This window comes from Wyeomyia smithii, chromosome 2 (assembly GCF_029784165.1).
Source record: "Wyeomyia smithii strain HCP4-BCI-WySm-NY-G18 chromosome 2, ASM2978416v1, whole genome shotgun sequence".
NCBI classification, from domain to species: Eukaryota; Metazoa; Arthropoda; class Insecta; order Diptera; family Culicidae; genus Wyeomyia; species Wyeomyia smithii.
Window position 1 is genome coordinate 168,905,220 of NC_073695.1, and position 22,628 is coordinate 168,927,847.

Genomic DNA, 22,628 nt, shown 5'->3' on the forward strand with positions numbered 1-22,628 from the left:
TAAAATAGTAAAATAGTAAAATAGTAAAATAGTAAAATAGTAAAATAGTAAAATAGTAAAATAGTAAAATAGTAAAATAGTAAAATAGTAAAATAGTAAAATAGTAAAATAGTAAAATAGTAAAATAGTAAAATAGTAAAATAGTAAAATAGTAAAATAGTAAAATAGTACAATAGTAAAATAGTAAAATAGTAAAATAGTAAAATAGTAAAATAGTAAAATAGTAAAATAGTAAAATAGTAAAATAGTAAAATAGTAAAATAGTAAAATAGTAAAATAGTACAATAGTAAAATAGTAAAATAGTAAAATAGTAAAATAGTAAAAAAGTAAAATAGTAAAATAGTAAAATAGTAAAATAGTAAAATAGTAAAATAGTAAAATAGTAAAATAGTAAAATAGTAAAATAGTAAAATAGTAAAATAGTAAAATAGTAAAATAGTAAAATAGTAAAATAGTAAAATAGTAAAATAGTAAAATAGTAAAATAGTAAAATAGTAAAATAGTAATATAGTAAAATAGTAAAATAGTACAATAGTAAAATAGTAAAATAGTAAAATAGTAAAATAGTAAAATAGTAACTCGAAACTAAAAATCGGTTTGAACCATTTTTATCTCTGTTGAAATTAATGACTCGCTGTGTAATATTCGCAATATGCATTGCTATTTGACTTAAGTGTAAGGGTATTTATCTTTGAGGTTCCGTTAGCGCTCGTTTATTCACATACAACCATTAGCGAAGGGTTTCTGCTCGATAAAAAGTGCGGGGAGCTGGATCTTTCCCATTTATAATATTTTTTAACTGGAAATATGAATTCAGTACGAGGGGTGTTTAAAATGTGTCGCCATGTTTCTTTTGTCTTTGGCCGTATTGTTGCACAGTAGAAGGCAAATGGATGTGTGTGCATACGGTGGCCACCATCAATCCTTCTTCTACATAAAGTGCGATCCAGTGAGTATAAGCAAATATGTACATAAAAACCTCGGATAGCAGAACCGTCTGCAGAGAGCCGAGTGAACGCACAGGGTAAACCATTCCGACGCGATATGGAAATGTCTTTACATTTCACTCGTCCGTATAGAAGCCTCCACCCACCTTTAACGAATGTGGCTGACTGGAAGAAGCATCTGGGCATCGAGCCAGCAAACCCTAGACCAAAGCTAGACCGATGTTTTTTTCCATATGTATTCGACGGATCCCACTTGGTACCAGTGCTATGACTTCTTCTGATCCGCATAGCCAAGAGACTCAAACTCGAGATATGGCGAGTGTGGAACGCTTTCATATCAGATTGGATTGTGACATGCATAAATGGAAATGATACCGAGTGGTATAATAATTCATGAGGTCAAGATGGGACACTGATTGCCTGTGCACAAATAGGAAAGCACAAAAAGTTGTTTGTATTCAGATTTCCCTCCGCTGGTTCCCAAACACTCGTCCCGCTGTAAATACTTCGCGATGGGATGTCGCGAGTAAGAAATCAAACAATAGACTGTGGGCCAAGCTGGACTCTATTTTTTACATAGACTTTTAAAATGTGTTACATGCAGTGCATTAATTATACCAATATCGCTCATCCATGTTATAGATGTTTGATATAAACGAACGCGACAGATACCACCATCTTTAAAGCATTCGAGAATGCGAACAACGGTTTGGTCACAATTTCAACATTTCGAATTATTTAACGCGGGTTCGCATATTTTATTTTGGTTTTTTTAATTGAAATGGATAAACATATATCAGCAAAACATTTTGCAGTCGGAAAAAAATGCAATTATTTAGGTGGGTTAAACCAACCACTATATCAAACTATTACTGTAAAAAAGCTATTAATGTGATCAGACATTTTCAGTAATCCTTCAGACCACAGCCCATAGCGCGAGCCGGACACCCTGAAGGGAAAACCGGGAAAGGATCGCCAAGAGTTCTAGTGTCTAGATCTGAATAAATATACGTACATCTCTCTTTCTCTTGGGTGCCCGCTTATTTTGTTCAAAAGAATTGCAGCACCAGCAGAAAGAAAGCAAAACACATAGATATTAACATAAAGTTGAATAAGTAACTTTGCATGGCATGCTATGAAGAGAAAAGCAAACATTATATAATTTAAATGTGTGATATACTGACAATTAGAAGCAGGCCCCTTTTACCGTGGACTATGCGTCACTGGCCCGGAGACTTGACGATGATAAATTTTGCAGCATTACGCTTGGCGTCACAACCAAAGTGCTAGGTAAGACAAAAACTTCGGCACCATCAGCCCTCACAAAAGGCTGCGAACTCTAAAAGCTAGGTGCTAGAGACGGGTAACGTCTCGGGAGTGATTTCCTTTTTATGTTCTGCAACTCTTTGGGCAAGAAAACAGCTTCCCCAGCGGTGTGCACTCTTCCAGCAGATACGAGTATGAATCGTATAAAAGGGCTTATGCATTTGACACAATCTCAGCTGTAATGACGTTCAAACAGTTCAGGGAATCTCGGTTGAGGGAAGCACTTGAATTGATAAACGACTGGTACAATGACATTTTGACTGTGATATCCCAAATATTATTATTATTATTGTTTTTTTTTTTTGGAGTTTTGACCTAGAGGTCAGTCGCTTCAGTTATCCAAAACCTTTTTGTAAATCATAGATAGCAATGTAGATGATTCAAATTGTTATACACACATGTGTGCTGATACAAACCACGATTATTTTCTAACATATTCAGCACGATTATGAGTGTTGGTGTTTTTTCAATTCCTAATTCTTTTAACGTGAGTGCCCAAAAATATAAGGAATGACGGATTTCGCGCCAACTGGAGCGAGGTGTTGATAACACCTTTTCAGAATTTAATAGAGCTTTGTGGGTGATTTACATATTTTCAAAAATTTACATTTGAAAACGGCTGAAGTTTTTTAATCGTTCATGAATCGATATATCTAAATCGGACTCGATTATACGGAGTTTTGAAAAATATTTTTCTCTGGATAACCGGATTCTTCGGATAATCGTGTCGAACTTTTATTAATTTTTTTATCTTTACTCATCGAGAACAGTAAGTTTGTTGATCAATAGAACATTGTAGGCGGTAAATGTGCCAACATAAAATATACAAATTATCTAGCGACTGTAGTTCGATGTTAGTCAAATGTAGAAAATTCAATCATAATGAGATGTATCAATCGTGTCACCTCTCAATTAATCGAATTAACTACGCAGTATATAGCGCGAAATACTACATTGAATTTGACATTTTTAGAGAGAATCGACAAAAACACAAGCGTCATAAATGTAAACAAAATACGAGATTGTAAAAAAAAGGTGGCTCCGGATAATCGAGCCACGGATAATCAACCCCCGGATGATCGTTCCTCAAAGCTTTCTCAGTAACTAAATCTATGTTCAATCTCTTTCTGTAACACTTAATAAATAATTTTGAAAATAGGGTCACGAGAACGCTGATACTGACGTCTGCGAACATTTTTCAAACGAATTAGAAGTTGAAGATTTTCGTCAGTTATTGGTTAATTTCATATTTCAATGCTATCAAAGCGGAATCAATATTTATTTTGTTTTGCAAATCTACCTCACTATTAAAATTATTCTCAATATGAGTTTTATATCTTTCCCAATCAGGTTTATGATAATTAAAAACAGAGCTCATAGGATTTAAAACTGATCCATGTAATATGGAAAAGTTATTTGAAGATGGTCAGAAAATCAACATGTGTGATCACGACACACACGACTTTGATCTGTTAGTACCAGGGTTCATATTTGTTGACACTCTTGAGTGAAAGTGAAAAAAAGCATCCATAAACGTTATTTTTTTACAATCCTTTCAGAGTTCTCCTTTCCCGCTTTTTGCATGGAAGTGAACTGTCAAAACACCTCATTATATTTCATGCGATGGAAGCAAGACAACAAAATCAGTTTATCAGTTAACGAAGATTGTCAAGGCATCGGTCAGTGTCAGTGAAAAAGTGTTTCGGAGAGGTTTATTTTGGTTGAGTGGACTGTTTGGTTTTCTTTTTCGCTTTGAAGTGAAGATCATTTGGTTGGATTTGTCGTCAAATTTTATTCCGTAACCGTGAACGATGCGCGCGATCTATTTCATCTGAGTATAACAGCACGTTACTAGGACGAAAATCTAGTGTATCTGAAAGAGTGCTGCGATCATTGGAAGTGAAAATTGAAAATGATTGGCTGTGATTTTCAAAGAATTTTGCTGGGGAAAATGACTTTTATCAGCACTGGTTAGTACTAGCAATACTCAGAAGGAGAGATATGCGAAGAGAGTGTTGTGAGCCAAACGAACATGTCAAAATTCGAGCCAAACGAACAAGAAAGGTTACACATTGAAAGGTATTGACATAAGGTTCAATAAAGAAAATATTTATTTTTGCACGTTTTTCATGTTTTATTGCTAAAATATGAATTGAGAATGCTCCAAAGTTGCTTCATCACAGTGATTTTCAACTGGTGGTTCACAAACCCTTTATATGGTCTACAGAATAATGATGAAAGTATATAAAATTAAACATAAACATAAAAATTAACACCTTCACAGTTTTTGTGATGCACTTTATTATTCCCCAGGACTTCCACCGTCACCATCAGTTATACGAGCCGAATAAAAAAGTTAGTGAACATTGCGCTCTGAGAAGAGATCTGGCACCTCTGATATGTGAAACCTAGTTGCCAAATCAGCGGTTTTTTTCATCGCGTATCTCTCCCTCTGAGGATCTCTAGTTAGTTCCAAATCAATCGTTGATGGATTTTTTACAGGAGAAAAACATATAGGACCATTCGGAGACAAAATAGAAAAGTTTCGTGAGGAACAATCAGTGAATAAAGTTTTGCAATTACTATAGTATAAAGTTTTGAATTACTTTGAGAATAATTCCATGATCGATGTTTAGCATTAAAATCGCCGATTATAAAAAAAATTGAACAATTTTCGGTAAGTTTTCGTAAATCACCTTCAAAATAATTTTTGTGTGTGCATTCATTGGAATGATAAATATGTTGCGGCACAAAATAAAATCCCAAATTCAGTTTGAACTTCAATTCCCAACGGTTCAATAACTTTCGTCTCAAGATGGGAAAGAACACGATGTTTGATTCGGCGATGGATTATAATTGCAACTCTACCGCTGGAACCCTGGTTTCTGTCATATCTATGAACTACGTAATTGGAATCATATTTTAATTTATTCTTATACATACATTATTTACTAATAAAAAACTAAAAATCTCATTTTCATCGGATTTCAATGAGCAAGCATTTCAATTTGAAATTTAAAACTTGATTTACAATCATTGTTGAATTTTTAATTTGAAACGATGCTGAGGGTTAAAAACTGGGGATTAAATGTTCCAATTTGAATTGCTTCAAACATGGAATTTGCCTGCAACGTGGCGTTCATAAGATTGAACATTGCCTGTTGCAGAAAAAAAAGTTTACCTGCCGTAATAAGTCCCAGGCCGTTGATATTAGAAAATATATTTTCGGTAGGTGGTATGTTTGTTTTCCACTGTTTTTTGTTCACCCACATTAACGGTCATTTTCAAACTACCAGGATATGCCGGCGTTGCGTTCGATCAACCTGTAAGCTGTGAATACGATAGACGGGCATGCAAAGGAGTAAAAAAATTGGGCGGTACAACTGGTACAGTTGGAGAATCAGCAATATGTTTTGATTTGGGAATTGAAATTTGTTTACCTTGCCATGCCCTAACAGTAGCTTAACGGATAGGGCACTGGAAATAGCTTTACATATGGTTGCCGTTACAATTGGCACAGTGAAAATTTTTACTCTCTTCCACAGGACGTGTGTCCTTTTTGTGCGAAGAATTTTCACAAATGAGGCATTTCTGGTCCATGTTACAAACTTAACTTTCACCTCCACCAAATTTTCTATACAACTTCAACTTTACTCGTACATTATAGATAGCATGTGCTCCATTCCACTGACTCTTTTCGCCTCGTGATTTTCGTTTCATTAGAATATCTTGGGTAGGGGCTATGTCAAGTAAATCTGTTAAAGTAAGTTTGATCTCATCAACGGTTTAATCGTTAGTAAGATATTTCAATACGACCTTGAATGACTTAGCGCTCTTAGTGTCGTATGTAAAAATTTAAACATCTTTTCAGTTAAATACTGAATGTGAGACATTTGCCTCTTCGGCCAATTTGATAGGTAACTTTAACGTAAGAGACAAACATTGAAAAGTTCTCTTTTAAAAATGTTAGATGCAGAAGCAATAGTTACCACAATAGGTGGAGCTTTATCCTTTTTTGAAGAAATTTTATTTAGAATGATTTTATTTTGGGGCCGTTCCTAAACCACGTGGTCATAAAGAGGAAAACGGGGGGGTTTGTAAAAAGACCACGAAAGACCACGCACGGGGGTGGGGAGGTTAACAAAATGATCACGTGGTCTTTTTTCCTGACTTTTATTGTTGTTGCCACCAAGCCAAGAATGAAGGTTAGCATTTTAGCAATATAGAATGTACTGAAAGTTCAATAATAGAAATGTAAAAGCTGTTTTACAAACACCGGGAGTCGTCATCATGGATTCAAAATTGTATTAGGAGTCCATTTCTGGCATCAGGACATTATTTTGATTCCAGCAATACCGATATTGGGTAGTATTTGGCCATTTTCACCTGTTTTTCAATAACCAGAAGGTTCCATCCATTCAAAAATATCGTCTGTAGTCGATATTTGGCTGCTGTGCATTATCCCGATAATTCCAGACTATTTTCCGGAAGATTGGTTTAAATATCTGTTTCATTTGCATGGCAGACCTCCACCACTTCCAATTATGGACGGATGACAGACCATCATAGAAACATTTTTTCCCTTTCAGAAGAGGGAGGGGTGTCAAGCCTACATGAAAACATTTTTTGTCCCTAAAACCTCCACATGTCAAATTTAGTTCTTTTTGCTTGATTGGTTTTCGAGCTGTGTAGAAATGTTTGTGTTATTTATATGCGACTCGGGGAGGGGTGTCGAACCTCCATTTAAAAGTTTATTAAAAACAAACGTATGCTAAATTTGGTTTTATTTACTTGATTAGTTCTTGAGTTACGTAGAAATTTGTACTCCGTTTGTATGGGCCCCTCCCTTTCAGAGGATAGAAGGGTGTCAAACTACCACAGTAATAATACCTTACCCAAGCCGTGGTGTGGCCTTTGCTGTTCGTAAGAGTCGTCTCCATTCCACTCGGCTGATCGGTCCACCTTGCCCGCTGTGCATCTCTCCGTCTCGTCCCTGACGGTTTCAAGAACCATCTTTACCGGGCTGTCGTCCGACATCCTTAAAACATTCCCAGTCTACCCCAACCTGCCAATCTTAGCAGATGTGGACGATAGTTGGCTCCCAAAGCAGCTCCTGCAGTTTATGGTTCAATCGCCTTCTCCAAACTCCGTTCTTCATCTGCAGTCCACCGAAGATGGTACGCAACACTTTCCGCTCGAAGACCCCAAGGCATTGTTGGTCCTCCACAATCATAGTCCATGTCTCATGCCCGTAGAGGACTACCGGTTTGATCAGCGTCTTGTAGATGGTTAACTTGGTGCGGCGACGAATTTTACTCGATGGGAACGTCTTCCGGAGACCAAAGTATGCACGATTTCCTGCCATGATACGCCGTTGAATTTCTCTGCTGGTATCGTTGTCGGCAGTTGCCAGTGAGCCCAGGTACATGAACTCACCGACCACATCGATTTCATCACCACCATCTCGTGAATCCCTTTCTTTCATGTACTTCGTCTTCGATGCATTGATGACCAGTCCAATCCGTTTGGCTCCGGCCTTTAGTCCGATGTACGTATCTGCCATCTTCACAAAGGTCAGAGCCACAATGTCGATATCGTCGGCGAAACCAAATAGTTGAACCGACTTTTGGAATATTGTACCACTCGTTTTAACCCCTGCTCTTCTAATGACACCTTCCAGGGCAATGTTAAACAGTAGACACAAGAGACCATCACCGCGCCTTAAACCTCTTCGGGTTTTAAAGGGACTCGAGAGTGTTCTCGATACTCGAACTACACACATCACGCGATCGTGCATAATTTGCCATAGCTGGTCTCGATCAATTGTGTCGTACACTGATTTAAAATTGATAAACAAATGATGTGTGGGAACGTCGTATTCACGACATTCCTGCATAACCTGCCGAACCGCGAATATCTGATCCGTGGTGTCGCGGGCACCCATGAATCACGCCTGGTAGTGCGATAGGATTTCTAAACTGCTTCGCAAATGGTGATAGTCGATAGCAGAGTATTTGCGAGAGTACCTTGTAGGCGACGTTCAACAGAGTGATTGCCCGGTAGTTGCAGCACTCCAGCTTGTCACCCTTTTTGTGAATGGGACACACAATCTTCCTACCAAACATTAACAATGACGCAATGCACGGCTCTAGCCAGTGTTTCTCCACCGTATTTCAATAGCTCGCTGGGAAGTTGGTCAGCTCCAGCAGCTTTATTGTTTTTCAGACGGCCAATCTCCTCCTCCACCTCCAGGGCCTGAATCCTGATGTCTTCTGCTCGTGCAACAAGATCAGTTGCCATACCGTCCTCGCAATCTACGCATCGCCGTTTAGATGCTCGTCAAAGTGCTGCTTCCGCCTTTCGATCACCTAACACTCGTCTGTAAGGAGGTTGCCGTCCAAGCTCCTGCACATATCGGCTTGCGGCACGAAGCCTTTACGGGAGCTGTTCAGTCTCTCGTAGATCTTCCGAGTGTCGTTAGCTGTTCCATGCCTGTCTGTATCGTTCCACGTTCGCTCTCGTAAGGTGTTGCAGCATTCTCGCCCATGCTGCGTTCTTCTCTCCGTTTGCATTCGCTGTCAAACCAGTCATTTCTATGATTCGGAGCCTCTGTACCTAGTAGCGCTACAGCAGTGCTACCTATGGCGGATCGGATGCTCCTCCAGCCATTTTCAAGAGTAGCTTCGCCAAGCTGCTCTGCCCAAGCATGGAAAAGTTCACTCACTAGCAATATTTCATGCAAATGTGTTCTTTGATTTATCAGTTATCGTTCAACTATTTCCACTCGCGTACAAGTTTTCCATAGAAACGCTGCTGATTGTTTTTCGCTTCTAACAGTTCCGAATACCATAGAAGGAGACTGAATGATTCAAACACGATAGTATTTATTGTATCCAAGTTCACTTGCACTCAACATTATCGCGAGAAGCTTTGAGATATTATCGCCAGTGATACAAAACTATGAATCCAAATGAACGTTAGATTGCGTTCAATTGTTTGCTTGCCGGAGCAAATAGGTATCATCAATGCTTACCGAAATTTTAGCATGATGCATTAGCATCTGATACTTGAAATCACCAAGAATCATCGTGGTATATCACGGTGAAAGCACGATGTGGAGTAGCCGAATTACGCCAACAAGCAACCAACATTTGAAAGAATCATTGCGATCGCTTGAGTGCAATCGTTTACGATTCTTTCGTGAAACACTCGCTATATGTTGCTCGCTCCGCCTAAAGCAGGCAATACTGAAACAAAATCATCAAAGAAAGCTACCATATATTTCTTTGCTCTAAGTTGTCTCTTGCAAGCTTGAGAATGTAACTTTTAATAGCGATGGTTTGCTAGGATTGAAAGCTTATAAATAGCACGTTCAGAAATGATACCCGAATGATTGTTATGCGATACGAGTTTTTCCATCCTTGGCTCTGCCTCCAGCTGCTGCGCGTATTTCTGTGCAACTTCAGCGTCCCGCAGTTGCTGTTGCAGTTCGATATTCGGTCGTTGCGTTCGACTTCGGCGGGTGTTATACACCGTCGATAGTTCTCCCAGCAAACCAGAAATCGTATAACAAAGTCCAACAAAGTTCCTGCAGCGCTACATCTTCGAAGTTGCGTGGATGTAGCTCGTCATATATTATCCTGTCGCATCCTGGAAAGCAGAGCGATTTGACGTTCCATGTCCCAAGTTTCCAATCGTAGTCCTAATTTCGTTGCCTAGGTCCGTGACGATTGTTCGGATCCGTATTATTTCTTGCGTTGTTTGTAACATGTTTTTTCCGGGGCGGATCGTTGGGCCTTCCCCAACCCCCTGTCTCGCCGGGGAACCATCGTGTCAACTCTGTTTAGAGTCCCACGCTGCCACCAGGACGTTGATCAGATCGTTAATCAGCCGCTCCTAACATGAAGATCAGACGCTGTTTTGAGCCGCACCATCTTGGTGAACGGACGCTCGGGTTGGCAAAGCATTTACTCTACCGCCGGAATATGGTTTACGCGCCAATGGTCGCGTCGCACCTTCAAATAGACCAACGCGTACTTCTGCCCTTCACTACTCTAACTGTGCCGTGAACTTCAACCAATTTAATCTTGAGCTCGACATAGCTAAATTGCACTCCTTTGCACCAGTGTTTTGAACAAATGATACAAGCGGCGATTGCATTCTGATGGTCTGCGTAATAAACTAAATGGATACGATAGGATTTCTAAACAAGGACAGAAGTAACAATAGTTGCAAGAGAGACTTGCTTCGTCCAGAAAAAGTCATCGAGGTATTTTTGAATTCAGCACAAAGAAAGGGTGTGTCGGGTGCTTGAAAATAAACACAAGCCTGGGTTTCTTTTGAAACTAAATAGCTACATTCTACCAGGAATCCAACTCACTCCCAACCGTTTATTGAAGCGGACATTGTGACGTTGCAATAACGCAGCCTCATATCAGTAACCTATGGTTCAAAGATTCAACACCAAGTAAAGAAAATTATCGGTATAACCAAAAAACTTCACATGTCAATTAAATTTCTATTTGAACTGGTTTCCCATGCTCTTATTTATTTATTTATTTATTTATTTATTTTCTATAATTTATCTGACCCGAGTCTTAATAAATATAACAATGTTTGAGTGTCAAGTTGATAAAATGTTCGTTCTTTTGACTTTCTGCACGAATTTATCCAAGGATTCATTGAAGTCGAATAGATGTTCAACACGAGTAAAAGTTCTAATACAGGCGGTGATGGGCTCATTATAGCCAAACGATGTACGATGGTATGGGGTCTGCAGAAATCCAATTGAACGCAAAGCGCGTTGTGAAGCTCGAAAGTTCACAAGAGACAAAAGCTTCGGTGAGTCGATTTCTCCACAGAGCAGTTTGGCTATGAACACTGCTTGATGCAATCTCCGTCGGTGCTCGAGAGTATCAATACCAATTAAACGGCAGCGGTCTGGATACGGTGGTAAATTAGCGGGATCACGCCAAGGAAGCTCACGCAATGCAATGCGGACGAATCGTTTCTGGATACGCTCAATCCGCAGGTTCCAAGTTAGCTGGTAGGGAAACCAAACCAGGTTACAATTCTCAATCAGTGGACGTACTAATGAACAGTACAGGGCTTTTAAGCAGTGAGGATCTTTAAAATCACGGGCGACTTTACAAATGAAGCCGAGCTGGCGTGTAGCTTTTGAAATCATCGTACTGTGATGCAGGTGGAATGTAAGTCTACTGTCAAGTAGAACACCAAGGTCCTTTACATGATCGACCCTCTTCAGTTCCAAACCGTCGATGCGATAGTCGAAGATAATCGGTTTTAGGATACGATGGAAAGTTATAACTCCGCATTTAGAAATACTAACCACGAGCCAGTTCTTTCGACACCAGTAGGAGAAAACATTCAAAAATTCTTGTAAACGGCGGCAGTCTTCAATAGTCCGAACTTCCAGAAACAATTTCAAATCATCTGCATACACCAGCTTGCAGCCGTCACCTAGCAGCAGTGTCACGTCATTGAAAAACAGTGCAAATAACAAGGGCCCCATGTTGCTTCCTTGGGGAACTCCTGACTTGTTGGTGAATTGCGATGATACACTTGAACCGAGTTTTACGCGTACAACTCTTCCACGAAGATATGAGCTTAGCCATTCAACGAACTGATGGGAAGCACCTAAGCGCAAGATTTTACACAGGAGTATCGTATGGTCCAAACGATCGAAAGCAGCTTTGATATCGGTGTAAATCGCATCTACCTGAGCTTTCAGCTCCATCTGCGAAATACACGATGAAGTGAACTCTAATAAGTTGGTGCAAACAGAGCGGCCCGGCATAAATCCATGCTGAGTGGTGGAGATATAGTGCTTAGTGCGAGAAAGCATGTAACCGCTTACTATGATCTCGAACATTTTAGACCCAGCAGAGAGGCTAGTAATGCCACGATAGTTTCGAACGTTTTGCCGGTCACCGGATTTAAGCACCATCAGCGACTGCTTCCAAACAGCAGGAAACTTTCTTTGAGCAAAAGACTTGTTGAAAATGTAACATAACGGAACTGCAAGAGCGGTGGCACAACGACTAAAAACAACAGCAGGAATTCCATCAGGACCAGCCGAATAAGACCGTTTCAATTTTTTAGCAGCAGCCAATACCATATCGGTCGTAATTGTAAAGGTGCTTATGTCAACTAAACAGGAGGGAACATTAGATGCCGCTAGTTGAGCTTCGTGGTCAGAAGCAACTCTTTCGGCAAAAACGGAGGCAAAAAACTTCGAGAACAGCTCACATGACTCGGGTTCCGATGTTGCCTCATCACTATCGAAATGTACATTCGTGGGTACGGAAGAGCATTTTCTTTTGGAGTTGACGAAGTTCCAGAAGCTTCTCGGGTTCCTTCGAAGGTCAGTCTGCACACGTAATACATATGATTTATAAAGTGTGCTATTCAGGTGGCGGTACTCATCAGAGTAACGCTTGAAATTACTCTTTGTAAGCGCTGTTCTCAGTCGACGATGCGTGCGCTGAGAGCGATTCCGTAGTCGTTTCAGTTCACGCAACCGAAGAGTATCCCAAGCAGGTGAATTAGGACGCTTCACAAGAGGCAAGTTGGAATGCAACCACTCAACAATTATATTGCAGAATCGGTCAGTCAAATCGTCAACGTCAGGGCACGCATACAAGCTTTCCCAGTCGAAGTCCAGTAAATAATTAGTCAGTGTGGCAAAATCTATCCTGCGATAATTTAACGATCTGGGATTTACTTCTTCACGTGCACGAGCAGCGACGCAAGTACAGGTGACGGGCAATGTGATAGCGAGAGGCGGGTGATGTGGATCGAAAGGAAGTAACGGTGCAATGCTGCGATCAATCAACAGTTGGCATTCAGGGGAGCAAAAAACTAAATCCAGTAAGCGGCCGAGATGGTTCCGCTGAAGGTTCGATGCTCTTCAATACAAATGTTAATTTTTCATTCATAACTACTGGAATTTTCATCAACAGCACACCTCCCAAACAGTGTGTTAATTTTTTAGATGATAACCCCTTGGTACACTCGGTCGGCCCTTAACAACGTCCATGCTAGCACCTCAAGAATCATTCGTGTCTCTTAAGCAGGTATTAGACGAAGCGAATTTTTGCTATTTTTGGTACGATTTTTTTGCACAAAATAAAATCCGTACCAAAAATAGCAAATATTTGCTTCGTGTAATACCTGCTTTAGAGTACGAGTTTTCTAGTTTACGTCGATGAAAGTGGTGTTGTTCGTGGTAATAATGTCAATATTTCGCCCACCTGATCTCCTAGTGAAGCAAGGCTAAGGTAAGACTACCATTCCGTTATAGGAACTTGTGCTTTCTGTTTATTGAATACATACTTTACAGCCAAGTATTAGTATACAGGACATTATGTACATAATATTGAGATTCACAAAATATGCCCGGAAAAATGTGGGTTTGTGAAAGTATAAATGTAAATTCATTCAGTACGGCGTAACAGGATGGAGCTGCCTCCTGACGAAGAGAGATGCCGTTTACTAGGTAAGGGTATCCTGGCGAAAAGATGGAAGATATTTGGATCAGTTATGGTTAGTAAACTGATAACTGGCCTCACAGATGCCCCTTGTATCCTGTCGCAAATAAACATCAACGATCCCGCTAGAAACTTCAGATCAGCAGATATAATTAGACTTGATTATCAGCGTATATGGACGTATATGGACAAAATAAACCAATCAGAGCTGTATGTAGATTATTTAATAGTTTGTATGTGCGTTTTGACTTTTGTTTTTCTAGTGATGGTTTAAATTTAAAAAATAGGCTAAAAATGCTAAATGTTTAATGTTTATTGTTCAATGTTCATGGTTAAATATTATTTTACGTAGAAGAAACTCTGGTGGGGTTTCACGCCCGTTTGAGACTGACTCTTGGCATTCTAAAGTGGGCTTTTCCCCACCCTAGAAAAACCATCATCACCTTAATGGCTAGCTGGTCAAATAAGAAAATAAATAAATAAATGAATAAATGTACAAATCAGCTTATTACCCTTCGCAACAAGACTAATTCATTATTCAATTTCTCAAAACGACTAAGAACAACTTGTGAGAAATAACACTAATCAATCATTCTGCATTATCATTATTATGAAGTAAGATGTATTCTCGAACTACAGAAAAAAGGTTTAAAATTCTATTTATTCAGCTATTCCTACAGCGTTTGCTCTTCAAGTTTTTAGCAGTGCTCTAACAAGGATTTTCTCATTATCAGATTATCTTTTTTTTGCGAAACTAGAGCCAACATTTATCAAAACAACCTGCGTTACGTTTGATGGAGATGTAAATCTGCTACCAGAAAGGTATAGAAAGTATTGCATTTGAACTCAAATAACCAACATTGTAGCAAAAATTGAAAAGATTATTTCGTACAGAAGCCGTGAATCGACCTCTTGCTGAGCGAGAATCGTAGTCCCGCACTGCAAACGTCTCGCCATGTCACTCAGCCATCCCTAGGACGAAAAAGCAACCAGCCCAGTCGACTTTCCACCTGAAACATTGTACATAGTTTGTCAAAATAATCTGCTCCCTTGTTTTGCTTTTTCGAGGGATTACCATAATGAACCGTTTGCGGATTGATTACGGATTTGTTTGTGTTTGCTCCTCATCAGTTAATTGAATTTTCATACCAAGCCTGATGCCTCCACCGCCTGGTACATGTGCGTGATGCGGATCAAGCGGGTACAATTTGTGGCTTTTCCCGCTGTGCGAATCACATCCACGAAGATTCTGTGGTTCTATTAGATTTGTTAGAAACTGTGCTTATAACTTGTTTGCAACTGTTCGATGGACATCTAAATTCAATTTCGCCTAAAGTCTTCATGAATTACTACTCCTGCGAATTTTGCCTCTTAATTTTCGTAATAAATCTCAATGCTTGTTTGTTTATTTGCTCGCTTCTTCCTTCAAGCACTGTTTGATCAATGTCTGATGTTATTTTCGTTGCACCAACAAAAAGGTGTGTTTGCTTCAACACTTTAGACGTTGGATTTGGCGTTTGCACATTTTCTCGCACAGTTTTCTTTTTTCGCGCTCAACATTTCAAGCTGATCGAAGCGAGACCTATCTACCTGCATTCGTTTCACCCTGTGAGCTGTTGCACGAGTGAATGCAAACGGTTACAGCCGTCTCTTTCGGGTCCGCGTTGCAGACTTGGGGGGGACCAATGCGTAGCACGTGAAGCTGAAAAACGATTAGTATCAATTTGAAATATGCACAGGATGTTACAATATTTTATATGGCTGTGCAAAAACGTTGCGACGTGTGACCGGGAAGCGCAATCTATTCGCGGTAGAACGTTGCGTCAGTCTAGCGATTTTTGGCTTAAATCACACTATACTGTTGTTCGTGTGCTTGTCTCTTAAGGAAGGTTATATGAGCTAATGAACATACTAGTCTAAGATAAAGTGAGCTTCTTCATCCCGAATCGTTTGATAAGCAACGTTAAACAATTTGTGTTTGAATGTCAAAAACCTCACAACAAGTTATATAAAAAATTCGCCGCCAGTTGTTTATAATAAATGACTATTTGGATGCCGTTGATATAATATTCGAGCTTTTTTCTTGGATGAGGCAATTTATGAATGACGTCGATGGTCGATGGTGAACGGGGAACATCTGTTTGACTGACTACGACCCAACGGATGTCGACAGCAACCGCGCATAGTTGGCGTTGGGATGAGTCTCTCGAGCCGGGGGAGTTATATCATATTTCTTGAAACGAGATAAGAATTTTTCAATACCTTTTTTGTGTTTCCATCCATTCACTCCATTCATCGCGCGCGAGTATCGCCAAATGCAATGCGGGAAACATCTTTCTGGAGGTGTGTCCGGACCTTTGAGACGATAGCGAAGGTGCCTTACAGAAACTGGCGAATGTTCGAATACGTTTGTTCGTATTTCCGCATGGTAACGTGAAAGATTGAGAGGCAAAACGATGTACTTCAATCACTTTGATCTTATGAGGCGATGTTTAACACGACTTTCAATACAATTAATAAGATCAGCAGTGGGGTGGATATAGGGAAGGAAACAGTATTCTGTAAGTGTGTGATTCGATCAAAAGGGCCACAAATAATAAAGAAATTGATACGGTGTCGTACATGAGCATAATAACCGAACGAACGAGGAAATCGTTGGACTGATCCGCGCAACAAAACATACAATGCACCGCAGCGAATCCGATTGTGAATTGTGTGCTGTGGTGCGGTTTTTCGAAGAGGCAAACGGGCGAATCAGTTTCTCCTTCCAGCAAATAATATCTTGACTGGTGTCGCGATTCGTTTCGGTGGTAATTTTTACTCCAATATTTACATTGCTGCACCAGACAAAGCACACGGCAGCAGTGCTGTTAGGGAGAGATACCAGGAAGAAGCTGGGAATTTATTTGTCATGAAAAAGGCCACCATAACTAATTGGTTCGGTTTGATCTAATTTCAATGTAATACGGCTACGTGTAATTTATTGTTACGAATTTGTTTTCATTTTTATCGGGTGGACAGAAACCGATAAACCTTACGCTTATTGATGGTCGAAGGAGGGACATCTGTTTGAAATAGATACTTGTATTTTCCATATTTGCGATAAGGGTTGATACAGCCAAACGGGAAAAGTCAAATAGGTAGTACAATAAGTATTGGAATTTTTGTATTGAAGAAAATTAGCATCAAAGCAATTGTTACACTCTCTTTCGTATCCAAACTTATTTATAGAATACTAGACTTTTGAAGTTAAAGTAATTCCTAGTTTTGTGCAATATTTTTTTTGTTCGTGCCAGATTCACATACCTAATTTATCACTGAGCAAATCCTTGACTTACCGTTAAATTTTAACCTTTTTCAATTCAAATGGAATTTTGCACACTTAATAAACTGAGTATTTTCCCCGCTTGACTTTTTTTTTAAATTTCTAAATAAACACAAAGTTTTAACTTGAGAAAAAAAATTGTTTCAAAGAAACAATTTTTTCTAAGTAAATGTGAGACAAATAATTTTTGCAGGTTATGTTTTAGAGCTGTTTTTAAATTTCCACGTTTTTAAAATGATTTCAACAAATATGTATTATCAAAATTAAGGGAATTAACTTTCTAATTGCATCTGTTTTCAAGTTATTTTCAATTCACGGTAAAAAAATTAAATAAGCACCAAATTCAGAATTGAAACAAAGAAAAATCTTCAAAAATTTATCTATCATTGACAGTTGACGTTTTAAAAAAACTTTTACTTTTGATAAATATTTTCAGGGTGGATAGATGTAGAACATCTCCCGGATGGTCTCGAGGTACGATGCTGGTCTTAACAAGCCAGTCGTCGTAGGTTCGAGTCTCGGCTCGGGAGAGACTGTTAGTGTCAGTAGGATCGTAGCGCTAGCCCCGCAATTGTCCTGTACACTTAACAGTCGGCTGCGAAGTCTGTGTATGTATAAATAAACAGAAGGTCAAGTTCCGAATCGGAATGTAGCACCAAGGCTTTGCTTTTTTTTTAGATGTAGAACATTGTCTTTCTCAAAGTAATGTTTTGAGGCATTTTTTCAATTCCAACATTTTTAGAAATAATAATATTCTTATGTACTCCCAGCTGGTCTCGAGGTACGATGCTGGCCAACAAACCAGTCGTCATAGGTTCGAGTCTCGGCTCGGGAGAGACTGTTAGTGTCAGTAGGATCGTAGCGCTAGCCCCGCAATTGTCATGTACACTTAACAGTTGGCTGCGAAGCCTGTGTATAATAAACAGAAGGTCGAGTTCCGATACGGAATTTAACACCAAGGCTTTGCTTTGCTTTAATATTCTAATGATGCAATATGATTCTTATAGTAATTCCACATCATAAGCTCTTGGTGATTAACTTTCTAAATTCATTCGTTTTTGAGATATTTCAAAATTGATGTTAATGTAATAAATTGTTGTAAGTTATTCGTGGTTCTTCAGCAACCAGGGGCGACTCGTCCATAGGTGCAACCCGTGCACTGCACACGGGGATGCCAGCAACAAAATTATTTCAAATGCAAATTTTTATTTATATTTAATTGGTTTTTATTTTCACTTTTAAATAGTATCAGAGAAAATGACTTATTACGCGGACATGATTGTGACTACTTTCCCAAATTGTGATTTAAAGAATTCTTAGTTGAACAGGCAGGTTCAAAACGCACGAGTCGCACCTGTCAGCAACAAACATAGATTCACAGAAATGTATTATCAATATAACATATATCATTTTATGACTGCAAAAAAATTTGGTTGAATAATTGGAAAATAATAAAACTCTATGTTTCTATCTAGACTATCTTTCTTAATTAGTAAAGACCATAGCCGGATCTAGAGGGGCAGGGGGGCCATGGCCCTCGGGCCCTCCCATTCTGTGGGCCTCCACAAAATTTCATTTCCAACAAAAAAAATAGTGACACTTCTTAAAATCCTAGAATTCAGACGAAACTAACACAGTCCTTCTATAACCTTTCCTTAACTTTTATTTTTGTACAACATGTTGCTTAATTGAAATTTTGACAACTGAAAAGGGGCCTCGACATATTACTTGGTTCCCCACAACTTTTAATCCGGGTCTGGTAATGACTAATGACTAATTAGATAGATAGTCATCAATAGCTAAATGATATAACTACTGTTAATAAATATTACAATTTGATGTTATTATACAATGTTTTAACCAATATGTTTAAAAATGTTTAAATTCACAATAGTAATCAGATTGATGACATGAATATAAATTTTGTGGAATTGATAATTTGGAAAAAAACAACATCCGAGTTATTGCATTTTCAGCTCGAAAGAAAGCCTCTGTTATATTCTCGATCGGAAAAATACATTTCTCATTGATTAGGATTGTATTTGATATGTACCGAAAACATATCAAATTAAGTAATTTACCATGCTTGATACCGATCGTATGCTCGACATAATAAATGACAATGACTGCAATCAAATATTCACCCCCTTACCCTAGCCCGTTTTTGTTTCCAAATTGCTCGATGCCAACGTTATTCGCATCTGAGCACTGCTCTGACAACTGAAAGTGTCACACGCGTGTTTACTGACTGACTTCCGATGTTTTCGAGCGTGGAGATGTATCGTAAGAAACCAACCGTCTAGCTATTTCCTTTTTTCATTCTCATGACTATTCACCAATGGTCCAGCGGGTGCGGAAGCTTCTATGGTGTGTGGGTCAGATGTTGCTGCGAAGTGTCGGTCGTGCCACTGCCAGGCGTGTAGAAATGGGACGCATGCGAGTGATTTCCACCCCTAATCACTCCAGCAGCAGTTGATATTCGTCTGGCTCTTGTTAGATGATATATTTTTCCAGCTCAGCGACAGTAGCAGCACTTTAGTGCTCGGAATGACAAAACATTCACCCTTCGCACTATGTTCCTCTGCCACCCGTTCGACTGAAGAGCTGCGCTAAAAGTTACAGCAAAGCGCAAAGAGTCAAACTGAAAAGAGATAAATGGTCGTCAGTGCTAGAGGGATGGAGGATGCAATTTTCGTCCTTTTGTGCGAAGATAAGGGTTCGTTTGGGTAAGCCGAGCAATAAAAATGTATCAACTAATAAATAATCTGAAATTAAATCAAAACATTACTGGGATATCTTACACTGCCCTGTTACTACATATGTTCCCAGAATTTTCTGGTTAGAATAGAGATGTTGCAGAATTGGCTGGTATGTGCTGCAGAAAAGGGCCCAACAAAATTTCCTACGTAAGATTTTGTTTATGTTACCAATGTTATTGTAGAGATGTAAATAGTACTTTCTCCTTTACGAAAATAATTCTTTTGCGAGCAGTAATACAAAAAAAGTGTATACAAATTTTGAATTATCTGAATATTTCTGTCAGGAAAGCTCTCCAATCTCACTCAGTTTTATTAGAGATGACTGAACCGTATTTGATAATTTTTGTTTCAAATGAAATAGTTACCGGACTTCTAGTTTGAATAATATTGAGCTTGAGTATGAGCATGACGGCCGCACATATCGTAGGTGCTTTTCCGTGATCGCGATCAATTACACAGTTTTTCGGAACTCAAGGACGAAATTGTTAAAAACAATCTGCATGAAGCTAAACTTGCCGATAAGGTAATCGCTGCAACCCTGGTGCGAATACCAAATCGAGACCGTCCCGCTAAGCGTCGTCGCGGCGAGGCAGAAACTTCAATCGAACCGGCTGTTGGTACTAGACACGTTGAAAATCATGACAGGCTAGTGGCTAATTCTCCACCGGATTTGTTTTGGGTAAACCTCTCACGTTTTCACCCTACCGTGACCGTCGATGTCGTTGAGAAACTAGTCAGGGATGGATAACAGACACGGGATGCAATCAAAGTCGTCTCTCTGGTAAAAAAAGGAACTGATCTTCAGTCACTGAACTTTGTTTCGTTCAAGGTCGGTGTTCCCCCTGAACACAAAGCCATTGCCTTGAGTCCTGGTACTTGGCCACAAGGGATCGTTTTCAGGGAATTCGCTGACACACGAGGCAACTCCACAGTTTGGTTACTTCCCACCACCTCCGCTTTCCCAGCCACTCCGGTAACAATTCCCAACGGAAACATTGCTACTGGGACTGCATCCGCTACCCCTGTTTTGCCCGCCCCTTTTGGAGGAACTGCGTCGGACAGCGCTTCAATACAAGCATCTGCAATAGAGGAACCCTAATTAACCACGCTCCATCACCGAGACGCAACGTTATCAGCATCATGGAAGTTCCCGACCCCGCCTCCGCAGTCGAGCATTTCCCGCCAGCGTTCATCAGTCGTCCCGGTCCTGCGTGTGGGTTAGGGGAACGGAACTTCCAGATCGATGTCTGCGGCAAGTATGAATTTGTTAGCAATCCTTCATTTGTTGATGCGCTACGCGTTTCCAGCCCACCGACAACTGACTTATCGCTCCTGGACGATCAAATCACTGACTCCCGCTGTCATGACAGCACTCTCACAACAAGACATCTTTCTTCAACTGACACTTCAAGATTCAACGTGACACCGGGACGCATCGATGTTGGCATCATGGATGCTCCCTACCTCCCCGCCGCAGCGAGCATTTCCAGCCAGCGGTCATCAGTCGTCCCGGTCCTGCGTGTGGATGCGAGGGACGGAGCATCCAAAATCTCAAATCAGGCAAGTGCGCAAACGTTAACCATAGACCATCCACTGACTCGCTACCCGTTTTTAGCCCGTCGACCAATCGAACACTCTCTCGTCAAATCTTCGGACCCAATTACGAAGTTTTTCGTTGTGACCGGAACCCTAAAAATAGTCGCAAAACTTCTGGTGGTGGAGCATTGATCGCAGTTCACCATCAACTCAATGCTTCTATTCTCGAACACGATGATTGGTCGACCGCCGAGCAAGTGTGGGCAACAATTAAACTCGTGGACCGCACGTTATTTTTGTGTGCTATCTATGTTCCTCCTGATCGTACCCGCGATACAGACTTTCTTCGCGCACACATGTCTTCGGTTAACACCATCATTTCGAAGACGTCCGCGGTGGCAAGAGCGGGGTAATGGTTTCATGTACGCTGATTTCGGCTCGCTCAGCTTGTCACCAGCCACTAACGAATTGCTAGATAGCTACAGTACCGCTACTCTTCAGCAATGCAACAGAATCACCAACGAAAATGGGCGCTTTTTGGACCTCTGTTTCGCAACTGTGCGCTGCCAAGCCCCTGAAGTGGCATGTCGAGCGCAAGCTCAAACGTAACCCCAAATCATTTTGGAAATATGTGAACGAACAGCGAAAAGACGGCGGCCTACCATCAAGCATGTTCTTAGACGGTGATACAGCGAATAGTGTTGAACAGATCTGCCAACTATTTTCGCGGAAATTCTCTAGCGTGTTTGTAGACGAAAGGTTAACGACGGACGAAATTACTTCTGCGATGGCACGTGTTCCTTTTCTCGGTCGTGCATTCACCAACATTTCCATCGACGTTAGCACGGTTACATTAGCCGCCTCGAAGCTCAGGTCTTCCATATCCGCTGGGCCAGATGGCATACCGTCCTTTTTCCTGAGAAACTGTATCAGTAGTCTGGCTGCTCCAATGAGTAATCTCTTCACCAAATCCATCAGTTCGGGTGTTTTCCCTCGATCTGGAAATCGGCATACATGTTTCCAGTACATAAGAAAGGGAACAGAAGAAACGTTCATAACTATCGAGGAATCTCAGCGCTTTGCTCTATTCCGAAGCTTTTTGAGCTCAGCGTGTTCGAACCCACTTTCTCGTTCTTCAAGCAGTACATCGCAGACGAACAACACGGTTTCATGCCCGAGCGATCCACAGCCACGAACCTCCTGACGCTTACATCTTACGTAATG